This window comes from Budorcas taxicolor, chromosome 10 (genome assembly GCF_023091745.1).
Source record: "Budorcas taxicolor isolate Tak-1 chromosome 10, Takin1.1, whole genome shotgun sequence".
NCBI classification, from domain to species: Eukaryota; Metazoa; Chordata; class Mammalia; order Artiodactyla; family Bovidae; genus Budorcas; species Budorcas taxicolor.
This window is the reverse complement of record NC_068919.1, coordinates 69,850,591-69,876,523: the sequence shown is the minus strand read 5'-3', so window position 1 is coordinate 69,876,523 and position 25,933 is coordinate 69,850,591. Positions and strand designations below refer to the sequence as shown.

Genomic DNA, 25,933 nt, shown 5'->3' with positions numbered 1-25,933 from the left:
ATTGAGAAAATTTAAATCTGAACTCCCCAAATAGACCCTATCCTTTCTTGTCTTTCTATAAGTCAAAGATGAGTTATTACTCAGTTCTTATCTTGGCCAGAGAATTATGTAGTGATATTGGTAAAAAAGTGGACTGTTTCCTGTGTGCATGGACACAGCATTAACCAGTATCTTCCCCTCTGTTAATTAGTTATGAAATCTGAGAGTGTTCAACATGGAAAAGCACTCAAAATGATAGAACCTAGCAATTGGACGCCATAGAAAATGTATGAAAACACATGTTCATACAAAACCTTGTGCAGTATTATTCATAACAGCCAAAATGTGGAAACAGTTCAATGTCTGTCAACCAGTGAATGGATAAGCAAAATAGGTGTATAAATACCTATACAATTGAGTTCCTCAGAAATAGGAATGAAATTCTGATGCATACTATAACATGGATGGACTCTGAAAATATGCTAAGTAAAAGAAGCCAGTCATGGAGGACTGTATATTGTATAATTCCATTGATAGAAAACGTCAAGAACAGGAAAATCCATAAACACAGAGTTGATTAGTGGTTGCCTAGGGCTGGAGGGGAGAGAATGAGGGGAAATAGGGAGTGACAGTTAAAGGGTGTGGGGTTTCTTTTTGGAATAATGAAAATATTCTAAAATTGATTGTGGTGATGGTTACACAATCTAGTAAATATACTAAAAGCCATTGAATTGTACACTTCAACTGAGTGGATTATGTTGTGTGAATTACATTTCAATAATGATATTATTTTAAAAGGCTGCTGCTGCTGCTAGTAAGTCACTTCAGTCATGTCCAACTATGTGGGACCCCATAGACAGCAGCCCAGTAGGCTCCCCCGTCCCTGGGATTCTCCAGGCAAGAACACTGGAGTGGGTTGCCATTTCCTTCTCCAATGCATGAAAGTGAAAAGTCAAAGTGAAGTCGCTCAGTCGTGTCCGACTCTTCGCGACGCCATGGACTGCAGCCCACCAGGCTCCTCCGTCCGTGGGATCTTCCAGGCAAGAGTACTGGAGTGGGGTGCCATTGCCTTCTCCTTAAAAGGCTGCTAAATGATATAAAAGATTATTATGGAATTAAGAGATATGCTAGTCAATTTTTAAATAAGGTATTAAAAATTCTGTATGGAAAAGAAATTCAACATTTGAATAGGCAACTACCAAACTTCGTTATTCTTGAAGTAGATTATAAGGAAGCAGAAGAGATGAAAGGGAAAAGGTATTTGGTTCTTTGCACAGAGCCCTAGGATATTTTACTTTGAGCAAAGATTATGCTTTGGTTTAGATCAGACAGGAAATACATTTTCAGAAATACTTTTTACTCTTCTATACTTGAAAAGGCAAAAATGAATATTTTACCATTTGGATAATGATGAACTTTTATTTTTAGCTTTGGTATTTTAATTTTAAAAGACGCTTAACACAAATGAGCATTTTTACCCAGCTAGATATGTGTTTTAACACAGTTTTAAACTTATCTAAGAATATTTAACAACTGAGCTATACATGGAAGCTATTAAAAAGAAAAAAAAACCAGCTGTGGTGTTAATGACTATTGCGTACTCCTAGCCAACTGAGATTTGACAGAACATTGGACTCCAGAAGCTCTATAAGTGAATAACATGGGAAATAGTTATAAATAGGAAGAGTATCAGATATTCGCCAAAACACACAGATTCTGGTGTGACCACACAGAAAGGAGTAGGAACAGCATCAGAGTTTCTGACAAGCTGACTGAACCTTGGACACACAGACAGCAATAAAGATATTATGTTCTCCTGAGCAGATGTTAGGGGCTAGCTCAGTCCTCCTCTCTTACTTGGCTCCTTTCCATCTCCCCAGAAGGGAAAGCCAAGCGTGGGAAGATGAAATGGGGGACTTGGGTTCTGATGCTGGCCTCCCTGTATTCTTAAAAGCCCAGGCACTAGAGCTGGAATCGCAGGGCCCATCCGCGTGCTGCAGACATGCTGAAAGAGTCTGGGGGCCTGGAGGACCCCGGACCAATGTGCTCACAGCCAAGTGGTTTTGTCCTGCCCACCATCCTGGCGATGGTGCCTGTGGCCCTTTGGGTTTCTCCCAACAATCTTATTTATACTCCAGCTCTGCTGAGGTTCTCATCATTTCCAAACGCACTTGATCTGATACTGCTGCGTCTGGACACATACCATTCCATTTAGTCAGAATTTCCTTCTTCTTCATCTGCAAACCTCCTACTCATCCTTTCAAACTCACCTTCTCTTTGGAGCCTCCTCAGCTCCCTCAAGCAAAATTCGTCATCTCCACCTCTGTCCTCCCAAAGCTCGTTCCATCACAGCCCTTAGACCGAGCATCATTCTCCCTCCCCAGACAGTCAGTGTCTCAAATACCAGGGTCACATCTATATTTTACAGTATTTATCACTTAGCTTGTCTGGCATATAGTTAGTACTTAATAAATGTTTTTTGAATTCCACTAGATTGAGACTCTGATATGCAGTCTGAGAATAGAGATGAGTAAACCAGCTGCCTGGCTCAGAAGGAGCTACAAGTGTGTGTGTTTAATGTTGAGAGATTACTAAACTGAATAGCCAAAGCCAGAGGACCAACTGCCTCTCATGGTAATATTCTGGGTATCAAGAGGAGAGAGAGTTGTTCAAATCATACTATAGTGAGCGTATCAGTTTGCCAGGATTGCCCCAACCAAGTACTACAGACTACAGTCACTTAAACAACAGAACCAGTTTTTCCTTCTGATTTTAGAGGTCAGGAGTCCGAGACCCCAGCCTCCACAGGGTTCATTTCATTCTGAGGCCTCTTCTAGGCAGCTGTCTTCTCTCTCCGTCTTCACAGGGCCTTTCCTCCATGCGCATCTGTGTCCTAATTGCCTCTTCTTACCAATCATATTGGATTAGGGCCCACCCTAGTGACGTCATCTAACCTCAGTTACCTCTTACTCTTTAAAGATCGTATTTCCAAAGGTAGTCATACTCTGAGGTGCCAGGGATGGGGTCTCCCACATATGAATTTTGTTGTTCAGCCCCTCAGTCGTATCTGAATCTTTGTGACCCCATGGACTGCAGCACGCCAGGCTTCCCTGTCCATCACCATCTCCCGGAGCTTGCTCAAACTCATGTCCATTGAGTCGTGATGCCATCCAGCCATCTCATCCTCTGTCATCCCCTTGTCCTCCTGCCTTCAATCTTTCCCAGCAGCAGTGTCTTCTCCAATGAGTTGGCTCTTTGCATCAGGTGGTCAAAGTATTGGAGCTTCAGCTTCAGCATCAGTCCTTCCAATGTATATTCAGGGTTGATTACCTTTAGGATTGACTGGTTTGATCTCCTTGTTGTCCAAGGGACTCCTGTGAATTTTGAAGGGATGCAATTCAGCCCACAGATGTGGGTAACCACCTACTTTGCCTGAGGTTAAGGTGTACCTGTACTTCAGATCTGCAAACTCTTTTTATCTCCCTTGAACTTGAATTCAGATCTAAGCAGTATTGACAGAGACCCTTCAAGCACACATTGAGATGGTAACTGGAACTGGCAAATGGGAATCCTGGATGCTAATGCAGATTTTCTCCTCACTGTTGTCCAGGCTGAGGTGCTTTGCCTCAGAGCCCTTTCCTGGGATGGCGGGAGGTTCCTGGGCTATGACTCTACTACAGCCTTTATTTCACAAGCTGCTTTTACGCCACAGAGGGTTGTGCCATCACAAGTGTTTGCCTGCATTTGCTCTCATTTCTTTCTGGCGAGCACTACTCAGCACCAAACCAGCTTTAGTTCAGTTCAGTTCAGTCGCTCAGTCGTGTCTGACTCTTTGCGACCCCATGAATCGTGGCACATCAGGCCTCCCTGTCCATCACCAACTCCCGGAGTTCGCTCAGACTCACGTCCATCGAGTCCGTGATGCCATCCAGCCATCTCATCCTCTGTCATCCCCTTCTCCTCCTGCCCCCAATCCCTCCCAGCATCAGAGTCTTTTCCAATGAGTCAACTCTTCACATGAGGTGGCCAAAGTACTGGAGTTTCAGCTTTAGCAAACCAGCTTAGTCTCAGGAATGAGGCTGGAGGAGGAAAGATGACCTGATAAGCTACCTCTGTAATAGTTAAAGACACTGAGCCCTGGGGGTGGACCGAAAGCTAGGTGAGTTGGAGTAGCACATCATTCAAGGACAGGTGTCTCTTTTAATGTAGAGCAGGGGTCCCCAACGCCCAGGCCACAGTGCACCACGTAGCAGGAGGTAAGTGGCAGGTGAGCAAGTGAAGCTTCATCTGTATTTACAGCTGCTCATCACCTACATTACCAGCTGGGCTAGTTCAGCAGCCACAGAGTATGTGTAATGCACTTGAATCATCCCCAAGCCCTCTACCCCTGCCCTCCACCTTTGGTCGATGGGAAAATTGCCTTCTGTGAAACTGGTCCCTGGTACCAAAAACACTGGGGCCCTCTGATACAGAGCAAAAGAATCATCATAATATTGTGAAGCTGCTCGGAATGGATTCCTCTTGGAAAGAACAATACTGGAATGATTTCCTGAGATAAGTTTGTGTTTATACGGTTGGCCCTCCAGAGATGATCTTCCCCTCCTTTAGTTAAATATTTCTCCAAGTGAGGTGCCAGGCCCACTGATGGTAGACTCACATCGGGATCATAACAAAACAGTTTCCTCTGTACCTCGTGATGACTGAATTGGGATCTCTGGGTGGATGTAGGAAATTCTAATTTTGCCAGTGTTATTCTTACCCAAACATGTGCGGACCACTGATTAACTGCCTGGAAATGTAGGAGAGGCACTGCCAGGTGAGTGGTTCTGCTTGGCTTGTGGCCTTAGGATCCATTCAGCCTTCCTATGGGTGTGGTTCACAGAGAGACTCAGACAGACTGACAGTCGCAAAGTCCAGGTTCCAAGGCCCCAGCTCCTGAATCACACTCTGGGACTCTGCCCACAGCTCCAATTGATCTCTCTTCCTTATCCCCTTATTCTTTGAAGTCACAGCTTGGATCATCCCTCATTTAAAAAAAGAAAAGTGACTGAAAGTTTCCTAATCCTGAAATGACTCAATATTGGTGGTGGTGCAGTCAGTAGAAGGGAACTATCACACCCAGCCTCTGGGAACGTTAACTGGTACGATTTCTTCCAGAGGGCATTTTGGCAGTGTGCAGTGAGAAACTCTGAATTCTATTTCCAGAAATGAATCCCAAGGGCAAGCAGAGAGATTCTGTCAAAGACTATATACAAGAATATTCACCACAGCCTTATTTGTGATGGTGACACGTGTTCAACAGATAGGAAACTTGTCAAAAAACTTGTCATAAAATTAAAATATTAAGTAATCACTTAAAATTCTATTGTCACAAAATACTTAACAGGTTGGAAAATACATTTGATTAAGTTTTTTAAAGTAGGGCAAAAATCTCTCCACGTATATAATTCCAGTTCTCCCGCCCCCTGCCATAGACACACACACACACACAATTGTCTAGCTCCACCTGAAAAGAAATATACACAGTTGTTAAAAATGATTATCAGGGGCTTTCACAGGTAGATAAGAGGGCAGGAACCCTGAGGATTCCATCACCCAAGTATTCCATAAACTTACATTAATCTTTTGCTGTCATCTACACTTGAGCTGAGAGCAGTGAGCTGGAGTGAACAGAAACTTGGATTTGGGGTGGAGGTGAAAGTAGGCAGTTGGAAAGCAAAACACTCAGGACAGCAGGTCTCAAACCTCAGTGTGCCAAATGATCAGCTGGGGAGCCAGTTAAAATGCAGAGACCTTCTAGGAATTCACTCATAGACATTTCTGTGTAAGAGATAGGGCTTAGTAATTTTCATTTTAATAAGCCTCTGGTGTAATTTTGCTGCAGGTGACCTGAGGGTAGTAGCACCTGGAGGAAGTATAAAGCCAGAGAGAGGGCCCCAGAGGAGATTTAGGGAAGCAAAGGGTGCTGGGAAGCTAGGGTGAGGGGTAAAGAAAGAGGTATCAGGTTTCAGCAAGTTCCTCTCTGTACCATGTGAACCAGGACTATTTACTGTAGTGTCAGGACTCAGGATAGTCTGAAAGCCCTTTGTAGGATAACTTTTAGGCTACAGTTATCATTTTAAATATGATTTCCAATGGAAAATATGTTTCAAGTTTTAAAAACAAACTTCCATCTGAACTTTTGGAATTCAATTTGTTCCTGTCCTGAGGACTATGTATTCCAACCACCATTGCCATAAACCTCCCAACCCTGATATAGCTCTTTAGATGCCCTTCAATTGTTCACATTGCTTTTTAGCTCATTTATAAAAATAGAAAAGAGGAGAAATCTATTTTTGACCAAAAAACCCCAGATATTCACTGCTAAACATAAGATTGCATTTCATCTCAAGCCAAAAAAACTGAATTAGGTTTGAGCCTCTGTTTTTCTCTTTTCACAAGGAGCTTTAGATTTTTGCCTTTTTGGAAAGTGATAGTATGAAGAATAGGGAGAAACGTAGCTTAAAAATTCTGATCAACTTCTTTAGATTTGGTCTTGTATTTGGAAGGTCCCTTAAAATTTTATAAATTTCAGATTCAATAGCTCTAAAGAAGAAATTATTGAGCAAATCTCTTTTGACAGGCATGGAGTAGGAAATAAGAAAAACTGCCAACATTGAATGTGTATACAAAGAATGTGCTGTCGTACAGTTTGCTGGTTATAATAAGTCGTTTAAAGGAAAGTTCAGACGTGATTTGGAAGCAAGTTTGAAAGTGTTGGCAGCGGGGTGTGTTGGGGCAGCAGTTGTTCCCGTCTGTCTTGACTGTGTACAGAGGATGGTGAGATTAAAGGGGCTCCTAAGGTGCCACCCTCTCCTTATGTATTTTTTTTCTTTTGCAATTTATTTTTTAATTTTAATATAAATTTATTTATTTTAATTGGAGGCTAATTACAATACTGCATTGGTTTTGCCATACATCACCATGAATCTGCCATGGGTGTACATGTGTTCCCCATCCTAAACCCCCCTCCCACCTCCCTCCCTATACCGTCCCTCTGGGTCATCCCAGTGCACTAGCCCCGAGCATCCTGTATCCTGCATCGAACCTGGACTGGCGATTCATTTCACATATGATACTCATTTGTAAAATGTGCTGTGTGTTCAGTCACTCAGTCCTGTTCCCGTATTTTTGGCCCCGTGAACTGTATCCCACCAGGCTCCTCTGCCCACGGAATTTCCCAGGCAAGAATACTGGAGCGGGTTGCTCTTTCCTACTCCAGGGGATATCCCAGGGATAGACCCCTGGTCTCTTGCATTGGCAGGTATATCTTTTATCACTAGTGCCGCCTGGGAAGCCCCCATTTGCAAAATAAAAATTACAGGCCCCAAGAACTGAGCTAGACGGTCACAGTTTAAACTGTCAAGGACAAAGGGTACAGAAGCAGAGTCTGGCCCCTCAGTCCTTTGAACACCCCAGATTAGACATTTGTAGGATCCTTCAGTTCCAAGCAGCAGAATCTGACTCTGGCCCATACTCAGAATTGCTGGGAAAGCTGAAGAGCTAAGCTTCAGAAAGGACTAGAAGCTCCTGAGTTCTGGACAGCAAGAGCTAATGGCAGTCTCTTCAGGGCCTGTCACTGGAACCAGATTTGGCGTCCCTCAGCTCTGTGTGCCTTGCTTGGGTCACTTGTCCGTTCTTTGATTTAGGAGTGTGGGAACCTTCTGATTGACCCCACACTGATGGCAGAGGACGGTTAGCAGAGGAAAGAGGAGGTGATAGGAAACTGAACCTTGTGTGTTTGCTACAGTAGCCCTTTGATGTCTCCCCAGCCTCCAGATTCCAGGATTACTGTTCTACCATCAGAAAATGCCCACTTGCAACAGTGAGTCAAAATGGCCTCAAGCTCTGTTCTAGTTTCAATTTTTAATCTCAGAGAATAGCATCATCAACATAGAAGTGAAAAGAAGTATTAGGTGGGCAGTTCAGTGTCTTTTGCAAATTTTTAAGATTGAATATTTATAAGGGCTCAGACTTTTTGGTCAGATTATGTTTGAAATTTGTGTGCCCTTGGGTAAATTTTTCTTACTTTTCCTGAGCCTCAGTTTCCTCCTCTGCAAAATATGAGTCACTGGGTTTTTATTGGGTTGTTTTATGACAAATGCTTATTGTAGTGCCTAGCCTTATTAAATGATACTTATTATTCTAAAATGAAATTGCCTCTGAAATGTTAAGCATGCAAATTTATACAGCCATATTTTAATGAGTTCATTTTCATAAATTTATTAAAACTTGAAGATAGGGTAAACAGATAGTTCTTGATTCTCAACTACCAAGCCCAGAGGGATTAAGGAAGTGAATGGTAGCAATTCACTGATTCACTAAAGCTGCAGATCTGAGGTCTATGAGCACAGACATGCCAGAGGGATTATGTCCAGGTACACAGCTGGTATTTATATTTGACAGCAACTGAGGCAACATGATGGAAATATTACAAATCCTCACCCCAAAGACTCACCTGGCTTTTCCTGAAAAGGTTTCCTCCCCAGTGCCTTCCACATAGTGGCATGGATACCATATTTCTATAGAATATTATAGAATCAAAATCCCATACATCCTCTGTCCTTTGGCAAATGGGAGAGGTTGCTGTGACTCTTTGAAACATCATTGTGATGACTAAACTACAGATGTGTTCCAGGCCAACACTGCATCTTGGGAGTTACGAAACCACAGGCTTCCGGCAGCAGCTCACTAAAGGATTTTAAAACAAAGAGGGGCTGAAGTCTGGGGAGAGAATTCCACTCACTTAGTTCATCACAAGCACCTTATTAGGAATGGGAAATGGGGAAAGGAACTGCTTCTAATGCAGATTTACAAATTATCCTGGTGTGACCAGAATTATGTCAGAGAAAGAGAGAGGGATTCCGTCCCCTCCACTGAACACACTTCCTTCCCGTGGAGAGTGTGAGTTGGAAAGTTACCCCTTCCCTCTCACAAATGCTCGTGTTCAAAAGTTCAGTGTTAACCCTCCACGCTGCCGCCTTGAGCTCTCAGAAGAAACAGGTGATTCAGCACCTGTAGTCTCCTTGGGGGGCCATGGAAACCCAAGAAATACTAAGACCAAGCAGGAATCGGTATGAGATAAAAACTCATTTCTGCAGCTCGCAGGCCCATGGGGATGGACAGCTTTGTGAACTTTCTGCACATGTGGCCAAACCCCTTGCTCAGCTAGAGGAGATTTCAATCAACAAGCTTATCTGCACTTAATGGAACTGTGTCCAAATTTGTCACCAGGCCATGTTCGAAGGAACAAGCAATTGGTTGAAGTCATTTCGGATGCAGGAAATCCTGTGTTTACTACCTAGGAAATGCTACATAAAGGTTGGGATTTTTTTCCCGTTGTAATGTTCTTTCGAACTGAAATTTTACAGCAGGGCCACCACTGATAAGAAGAATATGGCTTGGGAAATGACCATATGGTGATAACCAATCATACACAATAGGCCTTACTTCTTTGTCCCCATCCTGGTTCTCAAAGTTGGTTGATACAATTGTTTCCTTCAGGGAGTCCAGTCACTTACAGGTGCATGTGTTGAGTGCCCATGCCATCAGGGAGGTGTTGCCATCTCCCTGTTGTAGTTCAGTCACTAAGTCATGTCCGACTCTTTGCAACCCTGTGGACTGCACTGCACCGGGCTCCTCTGTCCCTCACTATTTCCTGGAGTTTGCTCAGACTCATGTCCATTGCGTTGATAGTGCTATCTAACCATCTCATCCTGAATGTGTCTAAAAGGATGTAGCAGAGAAATGCCTTGAAAATACTGAACTCATCTGTAGAGATAATGATGGAGAGAGACAATGAGAATCACTCAATCTCAGTTAATCCAACTGAATCAACTAAATGGACACAAAGTAGGCCTTTTCTGAAGTCACCAGGTTATGCAATGATGTCCATACTTGTGACTAAAGAGCTTCCTCTAGTCAAAAGATCAAATGCTGCAGATAAAATCTTACGGACATTACATAGCACAGCAAAGACATGTGGTTGTATATCTAAAGAAAAAAGATACCAACAGAAGACAGAGATAGGGCACCCAGAAAAGGGCTGAGTAGATGTAGAGTCATCAGAATGTATTCAGCACTCCCCAAGAATCCAGTGTCTCCAAGTATTAGTCTTACCGTCAAGGCTGTAACTAGAGTGGGCAAGAGTTCCTCTTTCAATTAACTTAGCTGTGAGACATTCCTTTATATTACTAATTTTGTTTTCTTTCAGTTTATTTTGTGCTTTTCTCATTGTTTAAACTTTTAGTTAATTTTTAGTCATTTCTCTTGTTAAGAAATGAAAGCATCGACATACATAACTTTGCCTTTGAATTTGGGCTGTACTATATATTGTAGCTGTATTTTTTTAGGTAACAACGTATATACTCATTATTTTATAGAGTTGCCACATTTAGCAAGTAACATATCAAACTCTGCAGTTAAATTTCAATTTCAGATAAACAACAGATAAATTTTTTGGTGTAAATGTGTCTGAAATATTGCATGGGACATACTTACACTAAAAAATTATTATCTGAAATTATAATTTAATTGGGTATCCTGTATTTTATCTGGCAACCCTATTTAAACAGATCTTAGATGTAGTTTTGGTTAACTTTTGACCCAGTATTTCTTGGAAAATCTTCTTCCCAAATGATGGTGATATTTTTTGTTTAAACTTTTATTATTAAGTTCTGCTCTTTTTGTGCATGTATGGCTTAATTTTAGGAACATAAGCATAGATGGAAGGGTGTCAACTGGGAGAGATACTACTCCCCAGGGGACCCTTAGCAGTGTCTGGAAACATTTTTGGTTGTTACAACTTGGGAAGGTAGAGGCCAGAGCCACTGCTAAATATCCTATGATGCACACAATAGTCCCTACAACAAAGATTTATTTTGTAGAAAATGTATTGGTAATTGCCTCATCGTTGGGAGCCAGCGTGAGGAACTCCGCCCATGGCAAAGGTCATGAGGAAGGAAGCTTGGCATACGCAAAGTCATGATCAAGCCTCAGGAAACCCCCTGTTCCCGAGCATCTACCCCCAAACCAGAGTACTTTATGGGGAGCTCTCCCCCATAACCATTTCTCTCAGAGAAGGTGTTAACTTGCAGCTCCAGTTAATAAAAATTCCTGGGTGTGACAAGAGTGTTTCAACTTACGAACTCTGAAGGTTCTCTGGCCTGCCTGATCAGGCTCGTCCGGCCGCATGTGATTGTTTACAGCCTCCCAACTGTGAAAGGCACGGGATGTTTTAAAACTTTCTAAATACAGACTCTTTTGAGAAGTTAGAAGATCATTAGTATAGTATAGTGGGTTGATTAGGAATTATATTGGTGAAGGGTTTTTTCATTTGTCCTGCCAATAATTACTGCTAATTCCCTGCCCTGGGAGTGACAAGGATGTCTTAGGTCAAACCCCTCTGCTGACAGACTAGCTCGTGTGTGTGTGACAACCTCTCAACCATAAACAGCACAGAGAGTTTGGAGTATTAGCATAGGGCTGTTTTCATTGATGAGTCAATGATTGCCATCAGGCCTCCATATCCTTAGGCACCTGGGAATATATTAATCAATGATTTGGAATATAGAAAAGGAAATATAGTAGTTTTTGATGTTAGCAATACTAGACTTTTTGAGTTAATGAATTCTCTCTTTTATTATAGATCACTGTACTTTGTTATAAATCACTATGCTATGTAACTTTATCACTATCTTAAAACAAAATAGATCTTAAGGGGAACATTGGTGAAGGGTTTACATTTGTTGAGCCAATATTTGCTGCTAAATCTCCATATTCCTGCCCTTATAATGAATATAACTAGCATATAGGAGAAATAAGTATTAACCTTTAAGATTAATCATGTTAAACCTTAGGTTAAGTAAATTCCTTTCTTGATTGTAGCTCACTACACCCTCACCCTATAGGAATGCAACTTTATTTGGAGGGTGGCGCCTGATTTAAGAAAAAATCATCCCTGGAAAAATAAGTTTTCTGGTTAACTGACCAGTATCAGAAAGGGCCATAAAATGTCAGCAGACCTCATGGCTAAAAGATGATGAAACTCATAAGACCTTTATATAATTTTATATGAAGCACCTGATTGTGACAAGGGTCAGGTCTGCTGACCCCCACGTGACTCTGTATTCGTCCCCATGTATAACAAAAAGGTATATAAACAAACCTGAAAAATAAAGAAATCGGATCAGTTTCTGGAAAGACTGATTCCCCCGTGTCGTTTCTTCCTCGCTCCCCGTTTTCCTGGCTGAATTCCCATCTGAAATGTGGGTACTCACCAAGCCTGCTAATTCTGCCTGGGCTTCTGAGATCGGACCAGGGAGGCCTCAGTTCCTCCTCTCCTTTGGGAGAATGGAAAGACGCCTGTGGCCTACATAGGTGGTGATTGGTATTCCATGTAAACCAGTTGTTCAGCCTCTTTTCTCCACTAATTCTCCTACTACACTATCTGTTTCTAATCTCCCTCTATATCTGTAATTAAATAAGTTTTTTCCAGGATGCCGACTCCGTCCCCACCTTCGAATCACCCTGGATCCACCGGGGCTGGACCCCGGCACCTCATCAATTGCATTAATCACAAAATCATCTCTGTTTTTTGCATATTTGATCTATCAAAGAGAATGGGATATTGAAGTCAGTCACTCAATTTAACACACACTGTGAGATCCTCTAGTATGTCAGACCTTGTTTCAGGTGCTGGGAATCCTCAGTGAACAAAGCAGAGTAATATCGCTGACTTCATGGAGCTTTTATTTTAATGGGTGGGGTTGGAGCAGGAGACATAATAAAAAAAAATAGTATGTAAAATATGTGATAAGTGTTATGAAGGAGAGCAGAGAGCAGGGATGGTTGCTGGGATATGTGTGGATTGTAATTGTAAATTGAGTGGCAAGAAGGTTACATTAGGAAAACCTCAGGGAATTCCATGGCGGCCCAGTGGTTAGCACTCCACATCTTTATTGCCTGGGGCCTGGACTCAATCCCTGGTCAGGGAACTAAGATCCTGCAAGCCATATGACATAGCCAAAAAAAAAGAAAATTACTCTCAAGAAGATGACAGAGAAAGTGATGTGGTAGCTTAGGGAAGTGGGTTTTAGGCAAAGGAAACAGAAGTGCAAAGACTCTGATGTAGGTCAGCATTTGGTATGATCAAGAAAGAAGAGGAAGCAAAGGAAGAAAGAGGGAAAGTAACAGGGACAGATGAAGTCAGAGGGGTGATGGAACCAGGCTGGCATCCAGACCGTTTAGGACCAAAGATACTGTTGTGAGAATTGCTGCCTTTATTCTAAGTGAGATAGCTAGGCAGGGCTTCAGCAGACTGCAGCGATTTTACATACACCTTGAAAATATCACTTTATCTGTTGTGTTGGGAATAGATTATGGAGGGAAAAGGCTGAAACAGAGAGACTACTTAGGAAGCCATTGCCATAGTCCAGAGAAGAGATGACGGTGCTTTGTTGCCGGTGAGGGCGGGTAACAGTAGAAATTGTAAGAACTGATTGAATCCATTAGGCTCACCAACACATTGCTGGAAGGCAAGCAATATGGTACAACCCCCCTGAGGGGAATTTAACGATCTTTAATAAAATGACCTAGGTATTTACTCTTCAACCTAGTGATCCCATTTCTAGGAATTTATACTGGAAATAAACCTCTAACAATAATTAATAGAGAAGCACAAGGTTATTTATTGCAATGATATATGTAACTGGAAAATTTTGGAGATTGGTTGAATAAACTATGTTTAATCAGGGGCCTCCCAGGTGGTGCTAAGGAATCGACCTGCCAAGGCAGGAGACATAAGAGATGCGGGTTTGATCCCTGGGTCAGGAAGATCCCCTGTAGGAGGGCATGGCAACCAACTCCAGTATTCTTGCTTGAAGAATCCCATGGACAGAGGAGTCTGGGAGGGTACAGTTCATACAGTCGCTGAGTCAGACATGACTGAAGCAACTTAATACACACACACACACACACATTCAGTACACACAATGGGATACAATGCAGCTGCAAACTTTAATGAAGTTGAAGATCTATGTGAATCAATATGGAGTAATTTCCAGCAGATTTTAAGTGTAAAAGGCTCACTGCAAAAGAGCATACTACCTTTTGTGCAAAAAAGAAGGAAAAATAAGTGAACACTTACATTTATCATTATAAAAGAAAGTGTTCAAGTTGAGTATCTACAGCTTTGTTGTTGTTGTTCAGTCGCTCAGTCATGTCTGACATTTGCAACCCCAAGGACTGCAACATGCAGGCTTCCCTGTCCTCCACCATCTCCTAGAGTTTGCTCAAACTCATGTCCACTGAGTTAATGATGTCATCCAACCATCTCATTCAGTGTCATTCTCTTCTCCTCCTGCCTTCAATCTTTCCCAGCATGAGGGTCTTTTCCAATGAGTCGGCTCTTTGCATCAGATGGCCAAAGTACTGGAATTTCAGCTTTAGCATCAGTCCTTCTGATGAGTATTCTGGGTTGATTTCCTTTAGGATTGACTGGTTTGATCTCCTTGCAGTCCAGTGACTCTCAAGAGTCTTCTCCCGCACTGCAGTTCAAAAGCATCAATTATTTGGCGCTTGGCCTTCTTTATAGCCCAACTCTCCTGTCCGTACATGACTACTAGAAAAACCATAGCTTTGACTAATCAGAAATCAGCAAAGTGATGTCTCTGCTTTTTATTATGCTGTCTAGGTTCGTCATAGCTTTTCTTCCAAGGAGCAAGCGTCTTTTAATTTCATGGCTGCAGTCACTGTCTGCAGTGATTTTGGAACCCCCAAAAATAAAGTCTCTCACTGTTTCCATTGTTTCCCCATATATTTGTCATGAAGTGATGGGATTGGATGGCATGATCTTAGTTTTTTGAATGTTGAATTTTAAGCCAGCTTCTTTTTCACTCTCCTCTTTCACTTTCATCAAGAGGCTCTTTAATTCCTCTTTGCTTTCTGCCATTACGGTGGTATCATCTGCATATCTGAGGTTATTGATACTTCTCCCAAAAAACTTGATTTCAGCTTGTGCTTCATCCAGCCCTATGTTTTGCATGATGTACTCTGCATATAAATTAAATGAGCAGGATGACAGCATATAGCCTCGATGTACACATTACCCAATTTTGAAACCAGTCTTTTGTTCCATGTCTAATTCTAACTGTTGCTTCTTGACTTGCATACAGGTTTCTCAGAAGGCAGGTAAGGTGGTCTGGTATTCCTGTCTCTTTTAGAATTTTCTACAGTTTGTTGTGATCCACACAATCAAAGGCTTTACCATACTCAATAAAGCAGAAGTTTTTCTGGAACTCTCTTGCTTTTTTGATGATCCGGTGGATGTTGGCAATTGGCTCTCTGGCTCCCCCCTTTTCTAAATCCAGCTTGTATATCTAGAAGTTCTCTGTTCACATCCTACTGAAGCCTAACTTGAAGGATTGTGAGCATTACCTTGCTACCATGTGAAAAACTGCAGTTGTGCGGTAGTATAAACATTCTTTGTCATTACCCTTCTTTGGGATTGGAATGAAAACTGACCTTTTCTAGTCCTGTGGCTACTGCTGACTTTTCCAAATTTGCTGGCATATTGAGGGCAGCACTTTAACAGATTCATCTTTTAGGATTTGAAATAACTCAGCTGGAATTCCGTTGTCTCCACTAGCTTTGTTTATAGAAATGCTTCCTAACACCCACTTGACTTGACACTCCAGGATGTCTGGCTCTAGGTGAGTGACCACACCATCATGGTTAACTGGGTCATTAAGATCTTTTTGTATAGTTCTTCTGTGATTCTTGCCACCTCTTCTTAATCTCTTCTGCTTCTGTTAAGTCCTTAGCACTTCTGACCTTTACTGTGCCCATCTTTGAATGAAATGTTGCCTTGGTTTCTCTGATTTTCTTGAAGAGATCTCTAGTCTTTCCCATTCTATCATTTTTCTCTATTTCTTTGCATTGTTCACTTAAGTCTTATCTCTTTTTGCTATTCTTTAGAACTCTGCATTCAGATGGGTTTATCTTTCCTTTTCTCCTGTGCCTTTCACTTCTCTTCTTTTCTCACCTATTTGTAAGGCCTCCTCAGACAACCATTTTGCCTTGTTGCATTTCTTTTTCTTGGGGTTGGTTTTGGTCACTGCTTCCTACAATGTTATGAACCTCCGTCCATAGTTGTTCAGGTACTCTCTCAGATCTAATCTCTAATCCATTTCTCACTTCCACTGTATAATCATAAGGGATTTGATTCAGGTCATACTTGAATGGCCTAGTAGTTTTCCCTACTTTCTTCAATTTAAGTCTGAATTTTGCAATAAGGAGCTGATGATCTGAGCCACAGTCAGCTCCTGGTCTTATCTTTGCTGACTGTATAGAGCTTCTCCATCTTTGGCTGCAAAGAATATAGTCAATCTGATTTCGGCGTTGACCATCTCGTTATGTACATGTGTAGAGTCATCTCTTGTGTTGTTGGAAGAGGGTGTTTCCTATGACCAGTTCGTTCTCTTGGCAAATCTCTGTTTGCCTTTGCCCTGCTTCAGTTTGTACTCTAAGGCCAGACTTGCCTGTTACTCCAGGTATCTCTGACTTCCTACTTTTGCATTCCAGTTCCCTATGATGAAAAGTGAAAAGTGAAAGTGAAGTCGCTCAGTCGTGTCCAACTCTTTATGACCCTGTGGACTGTAGCCTACCAGGCTCCTCCCGCCATGGGATTCTGCAGGCAAGAATACTGGAGTGGGTCACCATTTCCTTCTCCGGGGAATCTTTGTGATCCAGGTATCAAACCCGGGTCTTGCACATTGCAGGCAGATGCTTTAACCTCTGAGCCACCAAGGGCATCTTTTTTTTTTTTTTTTTTTGGTTTTAGTTCTAGAAGGTCTTGTAGGTCTTAGAACCATTCAGCTTCTTTGGCATTAGCGGTTGGGACATACACTTGGATTACTGTGATGCTGAATCGTTTCCTTTGTCAGTGAATCAAGATCACTCTGTCGTTTTTGAGATTGCACCCAAGTGCTGCGTTTCAGACTCTTTTGTAGACTGTGAGAATTATTCCATTTCTTTTAAGAGATTCTTTCCCACAATAGTAGATATAATGGTCATCTGAACTAAGTTCATCCATTCCTCTTCATTTTAGTTCACCGATTCCTAAAATGTCGATGTTCACTCTTGCTGTCTCCTGTTTGACCACATCCCATTTATCTTTAATCATGGACCAAACATTCCAGGTTCCTATGCAATATTGTTCTTTGTAGCATTGGACTTTACTTTCACTACCAGACACATCCACAACCAGGCATCATTTCCACTGAATGTTAGTGTTGAGTACCTACAACTTCAGAGTTGAGTGAAAGGGACACAGGAGAGTCTATGTATATCTTTTTCATAGAGTTTTGACTTTGAAAGGATGTTAGTTGACTGCATATTTAAAACATAAAATTAGTAAGATTAAGAAGGGGACAAAACCTAACCAAAACTGAAAGAAAATGGAAACAAAAAAAGTAGTGTATTTCATGGAGAAGGAAATGGCAACCCACTCCAGTATGCTTGCCCGGAGAATCGCATGGACGGAGGAGCTTACCTACAGTCCACGGGGTCACCAAGAGTCGGACACGACTTTCATGCATTGGAGAAGGAAACAGCAACCCACTCCAGTGCTCTTGCCTGGAGAATCCCAGGGACAGCGGAGCCTGGTGGGCTGCCATCTATGTGGTCGCACAGAGTCGGACACGACTGAAGCAACTTAGCAGCAGCAGCAGCAGTGTACTTCAAAACATTACTATAACCTGGTGGCTCACATAGTAAAGAATCTGCCTGCAATGCAGAGACCCGAGTTCAATTCCTGGGTCAGGAAGATCACCTGCAGAAGGGAAGGCTACGGTCCATGGAGCTGCAAAGAGTCGGACAGGACTGAGCAACTAACACGTAACACTTACGAAAGGGGGAGGAAAAAAGAGCCAATCCAAGTAATTTTATGCACACATTTTTCGATTATCTTTCTTAGTCTGGAAGAGAGTGGAATGTGGGGAGGGGAAGTAGAGAAAACTGTATACAAATTCTGTGCTCTTAAGTAGATTAATTTTCAGTAGTGTTGTGTAAGAAGCAATTCAGAAGCTCTTTTATATTCAGTATAGGAGTGAGCAAATGAGTAAATGTGTCGATGTGGTTAGGACTTGCAGTTTTCACTCTGGAAGGAGAGACATACAAATACAGAAGAGGAGACAAGAAGGACCCTGTGGGGATAGAGTAGAATTTGAGGAATTGGCGTGAGTTATCATTTCTAAAACATCTTATGGGTATGTTTGTTTTCATGCACATGTATATTTCTGTGCTTCTCTGGTGGCTCAGACAGTGAAGAATCTGCCTGCAATGCAGGAGTCCTGGGTTCAATCCCTGGGTTAGGAAGATCCCCTGGAGGAGAGTATGGCAGCCCACTCCAGTATTCTTGCCTGGAGAATCCCCATGGACAGAGGAGCCTGGTGGGCTACAGTCCATGGGGTCACACAGAGTCGGACACGACTGAGCAACTAAGCATAGCACAGATTTCTGTGTATGTGTGTTATATGGATATATACAGGTATATGTTTCCTCACTATGTGGAAAGGGTCAAGAAGCAAAATAAATCTTGATCTCTAATAACATGCCCACTGAAAGGCATCAGAAGTCCTTGGAGAGATGTCTCACTCCAAGGCTGAGGCAGGGTAGGTACAAGGTAAACCTGGAAACTTTAGTTTTGTTAGAAAATCACAATGCTTTTTAAAAATATGATATGTTACAAGGACACAGGAGCAAGCTTGAGAGGGCTCATTCTGGTCAAATCTAGAACACTCTGAGCATAAAAAAAATTACTGAGAAAACAAGACTGTATGAGCCCATATTAATCATAGATAATTAACAGTGGAAGAGGTAGGTGGAATCTTGCTTACAGTAGAACATTGAGACCAACTGGTAAATGCAGAGAGAATGTTGGAACTGAACTATATCATTACTTTGTAATTATTATAAAGATTGTTTCAGCCAAAAACCACTGATGAATGCCAAACCTATGGGGATATTTTGGTGAGGAGCAGACTGCTTATTAATTTCGAAAAAGAACAAAACCCTGTAATTAATTACACAGAGAAGAAATTGGGTGACACCTTGACTGGGTGATCAGCACTTATGTCACCTATGAGGGACAGACAAAAGTGTGTTGAGATGTGATTTCTTGACACCATGTGTGGTGTCTTCCAGCTGAGAATATATTACCTAATTCTAAACAAACAAACAAACAACAAAAAAAGTGAAAACCATGAAAGAAGTAGGTGGGGTGGGTACTTGTTTTCCTTGGCTTACGGCCCCCTTCCATCTTCAAAGGCAAAAGTCACACTACCTCTGCTTCTGTTCTCACATCTTCTCTGATCCTCCTGCATCTTTCTCGTAAGGACCCTTATAAGATTACACTGGGTCCACCTAGATGATGCTGGAAAGACTTTCTATCTCAGGATCCGTAATCACATCTGCACAGCCCTCTTTGCCATGTAAGGTAACATATTACATATTCACAGGCTCTGGGGACTAAACACGGTCATCTTTGTGGTGGCCATTCTCCATCCACAGGATTAGTGTTAAAAAATGTCAATGTCATGAAAGACAAAGGCTGATAAGAGGCTAAAGAGATATGACAACTAAATGCAATATCTGCATCTTGGACTAGATCCTTTTCTGGAGGGGTGAAATGATGTAAAGGGCATTCATTCTTATGTCAGCTGACAAAACTGGAACATGGATGGTTGATCAGACACACATATCAGTATAAATTTATAAAGTTGATAAATGTGAAATAATTTATGAATGTAGCCCTGTTCTTAGGAAATGCATACTGTGGTATTCAGGAATTAACGGCCATGATACATGCAATTGGGATTTCCTTGGTGACTCAGACAGTAAAGAATCTGTTTATAATGCAGGAGAACTGGGTTCGATCCCTGGGTTGGGAAGATCCTCTGGAGGAGGGCATGGCAACCCACTCAAGCATTCTTGCCTGGAGAATCCCCGTGGACAGAGGAGCCTGGCTGGCTAGTCCATGGGGTTGCAAAGAGTCTAAGCACAGCACACATACATGTGATTTACCCTCAAATCTTTCAGGGAAAAAAAATACATGTACACACATACATACAAGAACAAGAGAAAAAATGAGGCAAATGGGGTGAGATGTTAATAGTAAGTGAATCTGGGAAACGGAGATAGGATGTTCATGATATTTTTGCAGTTTTTTTTTTTTTAAGTTTGAAATCATTTCCCCAAAAAAGTTTTAAAAAATCCTTTATCCAACCTGCCATTTAGTCCTAAACTGCTGACTCCATCCCTGATGGGATGGATGGCCATTTTCTAGAGATTTGAATGCCTCTAAGGATGGGTGGACTCAGTGTCTTATGAGGCAGCTTGTCTAGTTGCTGTTAGTTTAAGGAGCTGGGAGCATCTCTACAGGTTAGGGTGGCTCAGTGGTAAAGAACCCGTCTGCCAACTCAAGAGCCTCAGGAGACGCCGGTTCGATCCCTGGGTCCGGAAGATCCCCTGAAGGAAGACATGTCAACCCACTCATGTATTCTTGCCTGGAGAATCCTATGGACAGAGGAGCCTGGTCTACAGTCCATGGGATCACAAAGAGTTGTACATGACTGAGCGACTTAGGTTAGGAGAAGTGAAATCAGTGTGCAGGTGATTTTAACCCATGGTTGCAGCCCTGCCTTCTAGGGAAATAGAGGATAAATCTCCCTCTTCAAATGTGTGAGGCCCACTGCCGTGTCTCCTTCATAATTTGTGAGCTAAAAGATTCTTGTCAGTGGATGCCTCTGAGAGTTTTGAAGCCTCCTCATTGGGAAGCATTTCGGTTGCATATAAAATGCAGTGTCTGCTCAAACAGCGCCTCCAGCTGTGGCCACCCAGTGATGAGAGCAGAAGGCCCATCCAGTGAGTTAGATTTTCTCCTTCCTCCTCTTACAACTTCGCTCTGCCCAGGTCACTGAAATCTGTACAGGGAAAAGCTGTGTCAGATTTTTTGACTAAATCAATGCATGCGTTTTCAGTGCAGCTCCCACTGGGCTCTGAGGATCCGTGTTACCACGGTTGCCTGGAAAACAAAAGGAAACCCAGGAATGAGCCTCTTTGCTCCTGAAACGTAATCTGCTCTAAGCAATTGTGTGACTGCTGGACAATGCCATCAGGACAGTGTGTTTAATGCAAGTTAGTCAGTGGGCTGCAGTGACTCCCTGGTACCCAGAGACCTCTGAGGCAGAACCATGACATCCTTTGATGGAAAGTGATAGAACTGCTCTGCCCAGCTCCCAAAAAGGGAAGTGAAACTACTATGGAAGCCTGCGTGGGTCCCAGTTCATGTACGCCAGAAACAGACAACTCAAGGATGAGCAGGTTCCAGTGTGCCGCATGGAAATCAGGACAAGGCAGCTTGGGAACAGTCATCTGTGGGGAGGATTTTAATGTTTTGGTTTTCATGGGGATAGTTTCAGGACTGGTCAGGGTCACCTGCGCCACATGCTCATGAGGGCAAGTCTATGCCAGTTGCCCTGGAAGCACCATTTCTCCAGATTGCGTGGTAGAGACTCCTTCCCCTTTGCGTTAACCCTTCTGCAGCACCCCAGTGAAACAGGGCCAGCCTGACCTCTCCTAGCAGTGCTGCTAGCCGACTCGGAAGGCCAAGTTCTTGGTGTGAACTCACCAGCCATAAAAATGTCAGGGCACTAAACAGCTGGTGCATTTCAGGGTCAAATATCTCACATTCAAGGCGATAGGAGAGAACTGTTTTTCTGCAAAAGGCTTTTAAGACAATTCCAAATAATGAGGTCTTTATGATGGTGGAGTAACTAATGAGGGAAGGGAGAGAGCAGGAGGGAGGGAGCGACGGGGAAACGCAGGCCCTTCCTGTGTGCCTTCCAATGACAGTCAACCTGCAGAAACTCTCAGTCTGGAAACCCTAAAAGTTTATCATCTGAACTGCCTAAGTGTCACTAGCTCACTAGTGACCAATGTTGCCTTTGTTTCTGCTTCCTCTCCTCCAGTGTCACCCCCCCCAGATAAAGTAAAGAGCTGAGACATGGAGCAAGGTCCTATTGGTCTTAGAGTTAATCCTGAGCTTTTAGAGGCTGGGCTGAAGTCTCAAAGGGTGTTGTTGTTTTTTAATACGCCCAGATGTGAATAAACTGAGAAAGTCAAAGGGCACCCTTAGTTAACAAAGAGAGTTTTAGTCAAGTGGGTGTGTGCGAGAAAGGAGGGCAGCCTCGGCCGGTTTGGTAGGGAAGTGTCTGGCCAGGCGCACACGAGCTTTTCTCTTTTAATTTTTATTGGAGTATAGCTGCTTTACAATATTGTTAGTTTCTGCTCTACAGCAAAATGAGTCAGCCATACATATCCATAAATCCCCGCCCTTTTGGACTCCCTTCCTGTTCCTGTCACCACAGAGCGCTGAGTAGAGTTCCCTGTGCCATACAGCAGGTTCTCACTAGTCACCTCTTTTATACATGGTGAGGTATATGTGTCAGTCTCAAATCTCTCAGCTCATCCCACCACCCTCCCCTTTTCCCTCTTGGTATCCATGTTTCTTCTCTACATCTGTGTCTGTATTTCTGCTTTGCAAATAAGAGCCACGAAATTAAAAGATGCTTACTCCTTGGAAGAAAAGTTATGACCAACCTTGATAGCATATTGAAAAGCAGAGACATTACTTTGCCAACAAAGGTCCATCTAGTCAAGGCTATGGTTTTTCCAATGGTCATGTATGGATGTGAGAGTTGGACTGTGAAGAAGGCTGAGCACCGAAGAATTGATGCTTTTGAACTATGGTGTTGGAGAAGACTCTTGAGAGTCCATTGGACTGCAAGGAGACCCAACCAGTCCATTCTGAAGGAGATCAGCCCTGGGATTACTTTGGAAAGAATAATGCTAAAGCTGAAACTCCAGTACTTTGGCCACCTCATGCGAAGAGTTGACTCATTGGAAAAGACTCTGATGCTGGGAGGGATTGGAGCAAGGAGGAAGAGGGAACGACAGAGGATGAGATGGCTGGATGGCATCACTGACTCAATGGGCGTGAGTTTGGGTGAACTCCAGGAGTTGATGATGGACAGGGAGGCCTGATGTGCTGCGATTCATGGGGTTGCAAAGAGCCAGACACGACTGAGCAACTGAACTGAACTGATATCATTTTATTAGATTCCAAAAATATAAGATGCTTCATGAATTTGTGTTATCATCCTTTCACAGGTCCATGATAATCTTCTCTTTATTATTCCTATTTTAGTACATGAACTGCTGAAGGAAACAGGACTTTTCTCTCTTTAAGCATCTGGTAGACACCTCCTTCTCCCTGCTACTGTCTTCCTGCATCATTGCTTGGCACCACAATCACCTCCTCTCTTGGCACTCTTCCTATCCCTGAGTCAGGGTGGCCCCTCAATCTCACTTGACTTAGGAAAGTATTTTTACATTGGAAGTGAGATGGGAGGATGGGGGTAAGGATGCTAAGAGATGCTTACCATTGATGGGGGAATTAATTGCAGCTTCCTTTGCCACAGGAATATCCACCCATGACCATAAAGGGTGTAAATTAAGTGGGAGATGGTAAGATCAATACAGAACTATTGCCTTTCTTCTTCCTCCCAATGAAAGAAACCACAGGCAGAGAAGCAGAGAGAACACATGCTTTATTTAAATGGCACGGGAAAATTTTCTTTTTCCCATAAAAAACACAAACATACCCAGGTTTGATTAAAATAACGATCTCCATTGTCAAAACCCCTTAGTGTACAATCTCCTGTTCGTGCTGTTTGTTTGATACCATGGAAACACACAGCTGATTGCAGTAGACAGAAGCATGTCAGAGAAGAGGCCAAAGGTTAGATCTGATGTTTTCCCTACAAGACAAATAAAAAGTAAGTGGTCTTTGCTATGGAAAATATACCATTTCTCTCCTTTCTTGTGCTCATTTTGCATGAAATGTTCCCTTGGTATCTCTAATTTTCTTGAAGAGATCTCTAGTCTTTTCCATTTTGTTGCTTTCCTCTATATCTTTGCATTGATCGCTGAGGAAGGCTTTCTTATCTCTCCTTGCTATTCTTTGGAACTCTGCATTCAGATGTTTATATCTTTCCTTTTTTCCTTTGCTTTTCACTTCTCTTCTTTTCACAGCTATTTGTAAGGCCTCCTCAGGCAGCCATTTTGCTTTTTTGCATTTCTTTTCCATGGGGATGGTCTTGATCTCTGTCTCCTGTACAATGTCATGAACCTCCGTCCATAGTTCATCAGGCACTCTATCTATCAGATATAGTCCCTTAAGTCTATTTCTCACTTCCACTGTATAATCATAAGGGATTTGATTTAGGTCATACCTGAATGGTCTAGTGGTTTTCCCTGCTTTCTTCAATTTAAGTCTGAATTTGGCAATGATCTGAGTCACAGTCAGCTCCTGGTCTTATTTTTGCTGACTGCATAGAGCTTCTCCATTTTTGGCTGCAAAGAATATAATCAATCTGATTTCGGTGTTGACCATCTGGTGATGCCCATGGGTAGAGTCTTCTCTTGTGTTGTTGGAAGAGGGTGTTTTCTATGACCAGTGCGTTCTCTTGGGAAAACTCTATTAGTCTTTGCCCTGCTTCACTCCGTATTCCAAGGCCAAATTTGCCTGTTACCCCAGGTGTTTCTTGACTTCCTACTTTTGCATTCCAGTCCCCTATAATAAAAAGGACATCTTTTGGGAGTGTTAGTTCTAAAAGGTCTTCTTGTAGGTCTTCATAGAACCATTCAACTTCAGCTTCTTCAGTGTTACTGGTTGGGGCCTAGACTTGGATTACTGTGATACTGAATGGTTTGCCTTGGAAATGAACAGAGGTCATTCTGTCGTTTTTGAGATTGCATTCAAGTACTGCATTTCAGACTCTTTTGTTGACCATGATGGCTACTCCATTTCTTCTGAGGGATTCCTGTCCACAGTAGTAGATATAATGGTCATCTGAGTTAAATCCACACATTCCAGTCCATTTTAGTTTGCTGATTCCTATAATGTCGACGTTCACTCTTGCCATCTCCTGTTTGACCACTTCCAATTTGCCTTGATTTGTGGACCTAATATTCCAGGTTCCTATGCAATATTGCTCTTTACAGCATCGGACCTTGCTTCTATCACCAGTCACATCCACAACTGGGTATTGTTTTTGCTTTGGCTCCATCCCTTCATTCTTTCTGGAGTTATTTCTCCACTGACCTCCAGTAGTATATTGGGCATGTACCGACCTGGGGAGTTCCTCTTTCAATATCCTATTTTGCCTTTTCATACTGTTCATGGGGTTCTCAAGGCAAGAATACTGAAGTGGTTTGCCATTCCCTTCTCCAGTGGACCACATTCTGTCAGACCTCTCCACCACGACCCACCCATCTTGGGTGGCCCCATGGGCATGGCTTAGTTTCACTGAGTTAGACAAGGCTGTGGTCCTAGTGTGATTAGATTGACTAGTTCTCTGTGATTATGGTTTCAGTGTATCTGCCCTCTGATGCCCTCTCGCAACACCTACAGTCTTACTTGGGTTTCTCTTACCTTGGACGTGGGGTATCTCTTCACAGCTGCTCCAGCAAAGCGCAGCCACTGCTCCTTACCTTGGACAAGGGGTATCTCCTCATGGCCGCCCCTCCTGATCTTAACTGTGGAGTAGCTCCTCTCGGCCCTCCTGGGCCCACACAGCTGCTCCTTGGATGTGGGGTTGCTTCTCTCAACCGCCACCCCTGACCTCGGACATGGTAATTAGAGATACCAAGGAAACATTTCATGCAAAGATGGGCTTGATAAAGGACAGAAATGGTATGGACCTAACAGAAGCAGAAGATATTAAGAAGAGATGGCAAGAATACACAGAAGAACTGTACAAAAAAGATCTTCATGACCCAGATAATCACCTTG

The 25,933-nt window shown here is 42.6% G+C and overlaps 1 non-coding gene across 1 annotated transcript; it reads right to left on the bottom strand.

Moving 5' to 3' along the window:
* Positions 1–23,201: 23,201 nt before the first annotated feature.
* On the bottom strand, positions 23,202–23,306 carry LOC128054877 (U6 spliceosomal RNA). The gene has a single exon (XR_008200028.1). It is a non-coding gene; the product is annotated as a U6 spliceosomal RNA (small nuclear RNA).
* Positions 23,307–25,933: the final 2,627 nt, after the last annotated feature.